The following is a 12,815-nucleotide window of genomic DNA, read 5'->3' on the forward strand; positions in this document are numbered from 1 at the left end:
AGGAGCTGCAGCACAGCACTCTCTGCAGGCATACCTCCAGACCAGAGATTGACTTCTGCTACAAAGTCCATCACTGGATGTTCTTGAGTATGGATAGAAACAAGAAGAACAAGGTTATAGAACAAGGTTATGCACCAGTCCCTACAACAGCACCGGACTACCTACCTATCTGAAGTTTGTCAGCTGCAACTGTGCAGGGGACTGTGACACGCTCAGGTGCTGCTGTAAAGCCAGGAGTCAAATGTAGGCCTATTTCCGCCAGCCAGATGATAACAGGAGTGAGGGAGATGCAGGGGAGTTGGATGAGGTTTGTTACATTTTAAACTGATCTGGGAAGTTGTTTTGTGATTGAATTGACACATAGATTAATCTGACAATGTTAAGCACTATACAGATTGTTCAACATATGCTACATAGCAATTTGGTGCATACAATTGATTTAGACTGGTGGAGGTGGTAGATGTTCTAAAGGAACAATGTTCAAAGGCCCTGATACCAGGGGGCAGGGCTAGACGACACTAATTGTGTGCACAGGCAATACATTTAAAAGAAAATACATTTTATTCGCAAGACAAATTACAAAACAAAAAACCTCGGGGGTTCCGTACAAAAACGGTAATCCCAGGCTACGTCGCGTGCACTCCCTCGCGTGGGGGATGCCGTTGACACTGGCCTACCTTCGAACAGGCCACTTAGTGAAGAATTAGTTAGCCTATGCCACTCTACCAGACTTTCTAATGAGGAGACACGCCACTCAAAAATTTCTCCATAGAAATGCATAGAGTTTGTAACGCCAATAGCAGTTGTCTACATACGTCCCACCCCTTCCACGACATGTGAATACATTGAGCCAATCATGTGGTGTGTTGTGAAGACATTGTGCCAATCATGTGTCGTGATATCGCGGCGTCGTGAAGCATTGCGCAAGCGCATTTCTGCCTAAAAAGACAATATGCCCGATAAGTGCCCAAAAGGCGCAATATATTGCAATATGGCCACCAAGTGGAGGGACTTGCCTAAAAGGACTGCACTCTACATCTATCGCTGGAATCTATCTTGCAGTTTATTTAATTACAGAATACTGGTTTGATTTAATGTAGAAGATCATGCTTTCGTGTAGCCTATACTGTCACATGAACAGGTTATTGAGATGGAGCATTGGAAAGGTAGTAGCCTACTGGTAAGTGGCAACAATGTCTTTCTCCAAGGAGTGCTGACGATACAGTAACAGGTTATACTGTTACATGTTTTATGAAGTGTATTTTCTTGAAAATGTAGTCAAATTGTATCCAAGTAGCCTATGATGTTGGCTAATTGCGTTGTGCCTCGCGACTCCTAGACAAGATGGCTGCAGATAACTGCACGTTCTGGTTCAATATTGGCATCAGGGCAGGTCTAAATGATCACAGAGCGATTTATCAGCAGTTTATCGTATTTCAGCTGCTGTACAGTTTTATGATCTGTCGGATCAGTAGGCCTTTTTGCATGGTTTGGTAACTTTGATATGTGTCTGTGGTATACCAGTATAACCTACTGTAGCCATGTGGCTCGCAGTGCAGTTGTTTGCCGTTGACCCAAGTACTGACCTCCATAAGGTCTCCCGGCCACATGGTAGCCTATAGGCCTATGAAGTAGGGTAATTAATAAACGAATTAATTAACATTTAAAATAGATGTTGCCTAGGCTACTGCATATGTAGGCATGTATAACTTTTGTGTAGTTTGTGCCTAAATTTCGGCTACAGTAAGTTGAGGCTGACCTTGTGAACACTTGAACTGGCTTTTTTGGTCTCAGGTAAAAAAAATAAATAAAAAAAAACATACAATTAAGCAATTAAGACGTAGGCCTATGCCTACCATATTTAGCTTAACCGTGGGGGGATTTCACAGCTGTGGGATGGGAGTGCATTATGAAAAGTTTGTGAAAACACTGTCAGAAAGTAGTAGGGCAACTCTTTCCAATCGAAATCGGTTAGGCCTATAATTGGTTTCCCTTTCCACAGGTGTATTAATCAATCACCATGCAGTCTGCATTCATAATGTAGGTGCTTTTATTTTATACACCCGTGGAAAAGGCCTGATGAAACAGGCTACCCGACTTTTGACTGTTAAGAACATGCTTAGCAACACGGTTTTCGGCCAGGTGCAATCGGCCATCCTTTTTCAGTGCGATTGGACAAGATTTAGGAAACAGAGTTTGGTTTTGATGGACACCTGCTGTTTTCAATGAGAAATGGCTCTGAACGCCTTTTAGTAGGCTATGGACTAGTTAATGCTGCTCCTATTTCTTGTTACATTTTTATCTGGTGTGTAAACATGGGCGTCGGAGCCATTTTACGAGCACTTTTTATAGTTGGAAATATCAGTGCTGTTATAAAACTCTTAATAGCTCCGACGCCCATGTCAAATCCATTCCACTTGATTAGCCTACAAATGCTACCTCGTTAAAAAGTTTGTTCGATTTACACGAGAAACTTGATGCACGCATGTGTCCTAGTTGTGATCTAGTCTGCTGCCACTTGGTGGCGTAAAACTGTACATTTAGGCTATCTGATGCATTTAAAAACATTTTAGTCTAGTAGTAGCCTAGCGTTTGTAGGCTATTGAACGCCGTGCATATTTTGTAATCTGATAGTCATACAAATCCACAGACATGAAGAGGTTTATAAATAAAGTGGCATGGTGTTTTCCAAATTCTCAAATTTGATTGGACGATACGAAATGTTAAGATAATGGCCTCCCTGACGTGATTAACATAGAATAGCCCGTGTATTAGACCTATATCATTTTGCAGTACAGAAGTCCTTTGAGAATATAAAGCACAATGTTAAGTTTGTTATAATAATAGTTATAATAGTGAAGTAGGCCTACTGTGGATTTTGAAAATGTGTGGTTGTGTGCCACCCGTCCTCATGAAATTTAGAGCGGAAAGTCATAGACGTTGCCCTAGCGGTTGGTTGGTATCGCTTCTCGGCCTTTTGGCTAAGATCAAGTGTAGTATCTGTTCTTATCAGTTTAATATCTGATACGTCCCCTACCCGGGGACCATATATTAAATTGATTTTTGGAAAAGGGAGATGGAATAGGGGCTTGCTCCGTCCACTCCACGCATCGACCTGGTATTGCAGTACCTCCAGGAACGGTGCACTCCCCTCGGGGAAATATACATGTGGAAAATAATTTTATAATGGTTATTCGAGGTTGTCAATGAATACGCTGCATCACTCTCGGATGTCACTTAAAGTTGTATTTGCAAAAGTAATTTTTAGCCATCTAAACTCTCTACACATGTTTGCTGACTTGTCCTCGTTGCATTGATAACTTGATGATGGGACTCTAGTCGATGGCTGTGCGTTAATATAAGGCTTAACCTAGTATGTGTTGTGCATAACGCTCGGGGAAACTATTGTTGGAAGTGGTTTGTGCCCTTGGTAGGAGCCTGTCAAGGATGTAAACCTGTGTTGTGAATAATTCGGTTATTCGTCTAGTAGATGACATCTATAGAAGCAGATCATATAGGCCTACATTTACTGCACTTGTCCTTTTGAGAATTTTAGCTTGTTTTATATATCAAAGTCAGCTTTATTGTCAATTTCTTCACATGTTCCAGACATACAAAGAGATCGAAATTACGTTTCTCACTATCCCACGGTGAAGACAAGACATATTTTACCAATTTAGGTCCACAGACAAACATAACATTCAAGTAAACAAAAAAATAAGTAAATAAGAGGGCACATATAATAATGAAAAAATAAGAGCAGCAAAATTTGGTTGAAATTGTGCATAGACAGTCAATAAAATACTAGTGCAAAGTCAGGCCAATAAAAGGCTTGGGTAGTTCTGTTTGACCTAAGTAAGAAAGAAAGTGGCATAGTGGTGCAAGTTATGTAAGAGCAGCAGAAGTGTTGTGTTTTCAGGACAACAACACCAAGTTGTAAAGTGTACAAGTGTGCAAGTGGAGTAGTGCAGGCGGCCATTTTGGGTCCAATGTCCAGGATGTTATGTAGCTGAAGGTGGAGGGGGGAGAGGAGGGAGAGAGTTCAGCATCCTTACAGCTTGGTGTATGAAGCTGTTGGTGAGTCTGGTGGTGCGGGAGCGCAGGCTTCTGTACCTCTTCCCAGAGGGCAGTAGATCAAACAGATTGTGAGCGGGGTGACTTGCATCACTCACAATTTTGGTCGCCTTGCGGGTGAGGTGGGTGGTGTAAATGTCCTTGAGGGAGGGGAGTGAAGCACCAATAATCCTTCCAGCTGTGTTCACTATGCGCTGCAGGGCTTTCCTGTTGTATTCAGTGCAGCTTCCGCCCCACACAGCGATACAGCTGGAGAGGATGCTCTCAATGGTGCCTCGGTAGAATGTGGTCATGATGGCTGGTGGAGCACTTGCTCGCCTGAGTTTCTGCAGGAAGTACAGGCGGCGCTGAGCTCTCTTCGCCAGTGATGCAGTGTTGGTGGTCCAGGAGAGGTCTTCGCTGATGTGCACCCCCAGGAATTTGGTGCTGCTCGCTCTCTCCACCACAGCACCGTCGATGGTCAGTGGCAGGTGTTGGGTGTGACCTCTCCGGAAGTCAACAACAATCTCTTTGGTCTTGCTGACGTTCAGCAGGAGGTTGTTGTCCCTGCACCACGTGGTCAGATGGTCGACCTCCAACCTGTATTGAGTCTCGTCGCCCTTGGTGATGAGACCCACCAGAGTTGTGTCGTCAGCAAATTTCACTATGTGATTGTTGCTGTAGGTTGCAGTGCAGTCATGCGTCAGCAGGGTGAAGAGCAGCGGACTGAGCACGCAGCCTTGGGGGGCCCCTGTGCTCAGTGTGATGCTGCTTGAGGTATTGTTGCCAACACGTACTACTTGGGGCCTCTGACAGAGGAAGTCCAGTAGCCAGTTGCAGAGGTAGGTACTGAGTCCCAGTTTGTCAAGTTTGCAGATGAGTTGTTGTGGTATTATGGTGCTGAATGCAGAACTGAAGTCTATAAACAGCAATCTCACATATGAGTCTCTTTTTTTCCAGGTGGGTGAGGGCTGGGTGGAGGGCCCTTGATTATTAGTTGTATTTATGTTGGTTGACTATGTCAGGACTGTAAAAGCACTGCGTTTTTCTAATGTTTCTGCCATGCCTGAATGAAATCTGAAAATCTTCGCGTAGGCTAGTTGTTCAGGAGCACAAGAGATCGGATCGGTGAATTGTGCCAGTCGGAATCTTCAAAGGGTTGCACCGGAAACTTTCGATGATAACCGAGTAGAATTTTATCTAAAACCTAATAACAAGTATTTGTGACGTATTGTGAACGTTATGCAGTTCAAAACTATGCAACTGTAAGTTTCAATGTATAATATATCTGAAAACACATCGTACACTATTTTGAACATTTCTTGATTGTAGGCTACAAAGGCGGGACATTTAAATGATTCTATGAATGATTCCACCGTTACCAGTCTTCTAGCTGTTTTCCTGGCAGGCTCTCATGGACGTAAAACGTTGGCATTGTAGCAACAGACAGTATGACAGTAGCCCTATGTCTTGATTAAACGTTGTTAAACATTTGTCTTGTAATCCCATTCGATGTATATTGTACCAACTGAAGGTGAATGTAGCCTAAGCAAATGCATTACTACACAATGACAATGCAGTGTGGTTCCATGATGCATCACGATGAATAGTTTTAATTTTCTATTTTAAATGAAATATAGCGGAATTCCTTGCTTTTATTTTTACACCACATAGTTGCCAGTTGTTGAACATTAGGAATACAACCTACATGTTTTATCAAAGATAATCTACCGTAGCTACCCTTAAGGTGAAACTTATAGCATTGAATGAGGTCTTACGAGACGACGTCAAGAAAGCATACTTACCTGGCAGGGACGATACCATGATCAAGAAGGTGGTTCATCTACGGCGAGGTCCTGCCATTGCACTTCGGCGGGTACTGACCTGTATGAATTCCCCAAATGTGGGAATCTCAACTGCACAATTTATGGTAGTGGGGGACTGCGTTCGCGCTCTCCCCTGATTCACGTGTAAAAAGAAGAAACTAATATGTAGATGAAAATGCATGCACATTGTAGGAACCTATTCAAAGAATGATTTAAATTAGAGTAGTGTGGTGTCAATCCCCTTCATTGCTGTGGCCATTTATGATCTGATCAGCAACATACCGCAAGCCTTTGATGCAGACACCAAGAAATATTTCAGTACCAACTACCAGCCAATGTCACAAATTCTTCAGTCATTTCTCTTTGTTGCTATGGCAATTTATGATCCGATCCGTTAAAGGTTGTATCAGCGATGGCGGGGGTAACGTCACTTCTGTTGACATTCAAACAAAACAGAGAGCTAGTGTAATATAAATATAATATATATAATATTAACAGCAGAATATTATAAGAAAAACTATAATGATCTATATGGATATTCAGTATGAACCGTATATGTATGATATGTGCAGTGCAGTAACACTGCCATTGTATTGTAGAAACAGTTACATAATAGTACTAGTAAGAATATGTGTATAAGTATGAATAGTATTCAAAAAGAGATGAAAGACAGGGTCATTGCTCCAGATCACTATAATAAAAGAGCGAATTAAATTCACTGAATGCATTTAATTAAAACTCTGTTTTAAGATGTGCAGTTTGCGATAAGAAGCTTCCATATTTACAAAAAATTCTTCTGTTAATTTTACAGGATAGAAACTGAGGTGGCAGTGCTGTTAGATGCCGAGAGAAGGTTGGTGATGGTTGAGGTGGTCAGGCGCGCCTACAGGTGTACGGTCGTACGCACTGTGCGTACCATCAGACTACTCAACAACGAGAGCGAATTTCCCCTGTGTGTGGTGTATTCACACCAAATTGGCCTACCATAACTTCCCAACTCTGCACAGTATCCCATTAACAGCATGACCGTAGGCTATTTACAATTTTCTGTAAAGTTTGTAAACACGTAATCAAACTCAACTTAATGCAGAACTATATTGAAGCACACACCTTTTGTTTGAGCAGAAAAGAGAATAAGCATGCACGCTACAGAAGTTGTAGGCTAGGCTACTTATTGTTTTCTTTTATCTATAGTTGCTGGTTATCAGCACACAATGTTATAAGCTAATTCAACTCAAGACTTATCGTGGACATAACACATTTTTTTTTTTAAACAACGAAAACAGAAAGGAGACTGCAAAACTAGAGGAGTCATTTCAGATGGGCAAGCAGCAAGAACAAGGTAGGCAAAATTGGTATTGCATGTGGATGTTGTTAGTATGGCTACTTTCTAGCTGACCAATGCACGAACCTAACTGGGAAATGGACAAATATTATCAACGCCTTGAAAGTTTCGTTCTGTAGGTGGGTGTGCGTACCATTTCATTCCTGCAGGCGCTCCTGGAGGTGGTGAGGTTTTTTTCTTAGTGGTTGCAGTAGCACAGGCCGCAGTGAATCAGAATCTGGTTTAATGGCCAAGTATGTTCATACATACGCATTAGAGTACAGTGGTGGTTAAGGCCATATGAGTGGCTTCATCATGTCGGTCCTTTCCTTAAGCAGGATTCTCCCTGCCATACTGGGCATTTGGAACCTACTCCATTGGCTGTTGGCTGCCTGGCTGGTGTCGTGCTGGAGATTGCTCTGCTGTTGAGACGGAGGTGGTCTTGGTGGATGGTTGCTTGGTAGCCTCTAGCCTCTTGCTCTAGCCTCTCTTGCTTTCCACCTAAATCCAGTACTGGATTGTCTCATTGGCTTTTTGGATGTTGGTCTTCTCCTAACTGGTGCGAGAAGTTTGACACGAGTGCAACCATAGTAGTTTCACCAAGGAAGAGCGCTAATATCTGGTGCTTAGTGCATAGCGCTTGGCCATCTTTACCTTCTATAATACATCATGAAGGGCACATGCAACTACGTCCTCTGCCACCAGACACAGCGTCGGAGCACCCTCACGCCATGCCACTCATCACTTAAACCTGAGGGCCATGCTGCACTTTTGGACCTGAACATGACACACACACACACAGTGTGTGTTATGGTCACTTTGTGAGCTGCACGTTTCCTTATTGACAATGTAATGTAACTTTTTTGGTGTCTTCCATTCTAGGTGTTTTGAACAGGCTCACTCTGCTTTCATCAAGTCCAGCTTGGTCGTTTCTGCTCCTCCCTGTTGGACGAGCCGGAAAGTCTCCTGGGATGTAGCAGCAACGGACCATATCCTCGTCCCACACTGACAGCATTATTACCAGGTTTTTTTGGCTCTGATGGCCTCAATGAGGAGTTCCAGGTGTGTAGTGTGGATAGGCCAGTACGGTCACAGCCAGTACTTGAGCAGACTACGCAGCGTACCTGAGGGCCAGGCCTGAGTTGAGTACCATGTCCATCCTGGGTGGATGGAACTACACATATAGAACACAGATAGATGAGTTTTGATTAAACTGGACTGGAAGCATAACACAGGGGCTGTCGTTATTTCTACACATTATGCTTATTTGGCACAATGGAAGCTAACTGTTTCTCAGTTTTTACCTTTCTTTGTTATTCTCCTAGTAGTGTTATAATAGATAGTGATTACGTTTGTTTCTATTTATTAACTGGCAGTAACAGTGAAATCTGCATTATGCTTCTGTTACTACCTCAGACTATGTCTTGTGTCTTATGAATGTACATAATTGCAAAAGGGTTCTCGGCTGTTGTAGATAGAAATGGCTGATATTTAATGCAATATCTACATTGCCCATTATCAGCAACCATTCATCCAATGTTGCAAAGGCACATTCTGTTTACTAATCTGATATCATTTTAGAAGGCTGACTGAGAAAACATTGGAGAACCCTTTTGCAATTATGTAACATAATGTAATCTGAAAAACTGCTGCCCTGAGTATAAACAATGCAAATGATCTCAGCTGGTATTCTGTCTATAATGGAGTCCAAACTTTTGACTGGTAGTGTATTTATAAATATACAGTATGTGAGTGTTGTGTTTGTATGACTGTAGGAACACTGCCATTTTCCTTTGGGGATGAATGAAGTATATCCATCTATCTTCAGCAGGGCACGCACCCTTGCCACACAGCCTAGAATTTGCTGAATTTTTAATTCATTTGCTGAATTTAAGCAAATAAACACAAAACAATACTCCAACCTTTGTATCACATAGTATGGCATTATATTTTGTTTGACATACCCTTTTGCTGGAATCCATTTTCAGTATAGTGCCGAACATGGAGAGGACCTTGCTGCAGTTAGTCCTGCACGTTGCTGGCATGTGAAAGAGCTGGGTTGAACACAATGCATGCTGGTTAGAAATGTGAATAATTTCAAAAATCGAACGCTGATGTCGAATGTGAACCATGCAGCTAACAGTGTTGGCAAAAGTTATCTCGGTGTTCTTCGTACAGAGGCTCACAATAAAATTGTAACACCAAGGCATCCCATGTGTTCATTTGCCTTATGATTCAGTATTTAGGTGCTTCACATTGATCTTACATGATTCTGTTGGATAAATGAATTGGCAAATTCAGAATTGCTTGCGGCCTTCATAATTATGTTTTGTATGACATACCCTTTTTCCGGAATCCATTTGTGCCATGGAGAGGACCTGGCTGCAGTTAGTCCTGCACGTTGCTGGCATGTGCAAGAGTCGTGCGGTGGGAAACTCTCCAGGAGGAAGTGGAGCCTGAGACGTTTAAAGTGCAAAGACCATATGGCTCGTTCAACTTCAGACAGTGCTGCGCAGATCTGGCATGACTTGATGTGTGCCGGGTTGAACACAATGCATGCTGGTAAGAAATAATGTCCAACTTCCTCTGATGGGAAGTTTGTTTGTGTGGAAGGATGTTTTCCATGGTTCTTCCTTATGCTAGAATGTGCGAATAATTTCAAAAATCGAAGGGATGATTTCTGGATGGCACTGCAAACTTGTTATTATTCTGTGAATTTATGCAGACCTATGACACAAACATATAGGAAACACTTAATACTGAATGTACAGTTAAGAACAAAATTATTCATACCCCTGGCAAATATTGATGGTATGTTGATTTTCTCTTGACCAATATGTTTGTTCTGACTGAAAATGACACAACCTTTTGGCATGTGGCAGTAAGATAATGCGGTAGAAACATGGAATCAAAAAAATAATCGTTTTTATCTTTTTTTAGCATTTTTATGAAATGGCAAGTCCAAAATTATTCATACCCTTTTTAAATAATCAATGGAATTGCATTAACAACTCTCAAAATGGTTCTTATATCTACCAAGCCTCTCCGTATCTTCACAATGATTCTAGAGCACACCTTTTTAACAGCAATCCGGGTTTTCAGTCAGGAACAATTACTTGTGGCAGTGTCATTTTCAGTCAGAACAAACATATTGGTCAAGAGAAAATCAACATTACATCAATATTTGCCAGGGGTATGAATAATTTTGTTTGTCAATAATGTTGAGAAAAATGAACAAGAAGATGATGTGAAAGCCTCCTACTACAGGAGCTGCAGCACAGCACTCTCTGCAGGCATTACCTCCAGACCAGAGATTGACTTCTGCTACAAAGTCCATCACTGGATGTTCTTGAGTATGGATAGAAACAAGAAGAACAAGGTTATAGAACACGGTTATGCACCAGTCCCTACAACAGCACCGGACTACCTACCTATCTGAAGTTTGTCAGCTGCAACTGTGCAGGGGACTGTGACACTATCAGGTGCTGCTGTAAAGCCAGGAGTCAAATGTAGGACTATTTCCGCCAGCCAGATGATAACAGGAGTGAGGGAGATGCAGGGGAGTTGGATGAGGTTTGTTACATTTTAAACTGATCGGGGAAGTTGTTTTGTAATTGAATTGACACATAGATTAATCTGACAATGTTAAGCACTATACATATTGTCCAACATATGCTACATAGCAATTTGGTGCATACAATTGATTTAGACTGGTGGAGGTGGTAGATGTTCTAAAGGAACAATGTTCTTTGAAAGGCCCTGATACCAGGGGCCAGGGCTAGACGACACTAATTGTGTGCACAGGCAATACATTTAAAAGAAAAGACATTTTATTCGCAAGACAAATTACAAAACAAAAAACCCAGGCTACTGTACGTCGCGTGCACTCCCTCGTGTGGGGGATGCCGTTGACACTGGCCTACCTTCGAACAGGCCACTTGGTTAAGAATTAGTTAGCCTATACCAGACTTTCTAATGAGGAGACACGCCACTCAAAAATGTCTCCATAGAAATGCATGGAGTTTGTAACGCCAATAGCAGACGTCCCACCCCTTCCACGACATGTGAAGACATTGTGCCAATCATGTGTCGTGATCTCGCGGCGTCGGGAAGCCTTGCGCAAGCGTATTTCTGTCTAAAAAGACAATATGCCCGATAAGTGCCCAAAACGCGCAATATGGCCACCGAGTGGAGGGACTTGCCTAAAAGGACTGCACTCAACATCTATCGCTGGAATCTATCTGGCAGTTCATTTAATTACAGAATACTGGTTTGATTTAATCGTAGAAGATCGTGCTTTCGTGTAGCCTATATTGTCACATGAACAGGTTATTGAGATGGAGCATTGGAAAGGAAGTAGCCTACTGGTAAGTGGCAACAATGTCTTTCTCCAAGGAGTGCTGACAAAACAGTAACAGATTATACTGTTACATGTTTTATGAAGTCTATTTTCTTGAAAATGTAGTCAAATTGTATCGAAGTAGCCTATGATGTTGGCTAATTGCGTTGTGCATCGCGAAGCCTAGACAAGATGGCTGCAGATAACTGCACGTTCTGGTTCAATATATATATATATAGGCTATATATATATATATATATAATATATACGTTTTTGGGAAATTTGGTCTCTGCATTTAACCCAATCGGTGGATTAGTGAAACATAAACAGCACACAGTGAACACACAGTGAGGTGAAGCACACACTAATCCCGGCGCAGTGAGCTGCCTGCTACAATGGCGGCGCTCGGGGGAGCAGTGCGGGGTTAGGTGGCACTTCAGCCGCGGCCCACTGGTCGGGGCTCGAACCGGCAACCCTCCGGTTACAAGTCCAGAGTGCTAACCAGTGGGCCACGGCTCCCCAAGTCACGGCATTCCGAATATTATGATGTTTAAAGACCGTGTAAGGAGAACGTCTATTATGTGCACCACATACAACACCCAAAATATGACATTAAAATAGCCTGTAGAATAAACATCGTCATGCACCTCTGTCAAGTGCACAGGTGTGAGCGTTCGTCTTGGAATAAACATTTGGACGTCACCTTCAATCAATGGGCTATGGGTGCCTTGAAAGCAGTGCATTTGGGTTGTGTATCACGAACTTTTGCCCAAAGAAAAAGTTCCATTCTGTCAAAATCAAGCCGAGCATGCATTGCTTGGAAGCCCTCTCAAACGAGGTCAGGTTTACCATATTTACAGCGCATGTGTGATTCAATATTAGGCCTAAATCACGATATATTGAAACTGCAGTCTTGTTTATTACCGCTATGTATTTCAAATGATCACTGAAAGTATAATATTGGACACAATTACTGGATTGGTGAAGGGGAATAGCTTGATGTTAGGTATTATAGCCAAAGTCCGTCTGTGAAAACCGCTCGCTCCTCATTCATTCAACTCTGCTCAACTTTTGCCGCTTGCTCCGCTCAACTCGCTGCCAAAGGTCACATTCGACCGTTTCTTGTAATCATACCAACGTCAGTGAATGAATAAGTCCGCACTGCTAACCTGTGGTAAAAAAAGCCTGGCGCAACTACTATACTGTCATGGAAAACGTTTTTTTGTTGGTGGTGAAGAATGTGATTCCATTCTACAGAACCAAACGTAGTTAG

General features: G+C 42.3%; 1 long non-coding RNA gene and 2 other non-coding genes across 3 annotated transcripts; 2 read left to right on the plus strand and 1 right to left on the minus strand.

Moving 5' to 3' along the window:
- The first annotated feature begins 2,961 nt into the window (after positions 1–2,961).
- Positions 2,962–3,152, plus strand: LOC121697970. The gene has a single exon (XR_006026646.1). It is a non-coding gene; the product is annotated as a U2 spliceosomal RNA (small nuclear RNA).
- Positions 3,153–5,850: 2,698 nt separating this feature from the next.
- Positions 5,851–6,015, plus strand: LOC121697963. Its single transcript, XR_006026641.1, has one exon. It is a non-coding gene; the product is annotated as a U1 spliceosomal RNA (small nuclear RNA).
- Positions 6,016–8,269: 2,254 nt separating this feature from the next.
- LOC121696843 lies at positions 8,270–9,919 on the minus strand. The gene is made up of 3 exons (XR_006026327.1): positions 9,546–9,919; positions 9,168–9,257; positions 8,270–8,377 (listed from the first exon to the last, which is right to left on the minus strand). It is a non-coding gene; the product is annotated as an uncharacterized LOC121696843 (long non-coding RNA).
- Between the last annotated feature and the right edge of the window lie 2,896 nt (positions 9,920–12,815).

Source organism: Alosa sapidissima, chromosome 22 (assembly GCF_018492685.1).
Source record: "Alosa sapidissima isolate fAloSap1 chromosome 22, fAloSap1.pri, whole genome shotgun sequence".
NCBI lineage: Eukaryota > Metazoa > Chordata > Actinopteri > Clupeiformes > Clupeidae > Alosa > Alosa sapidissima.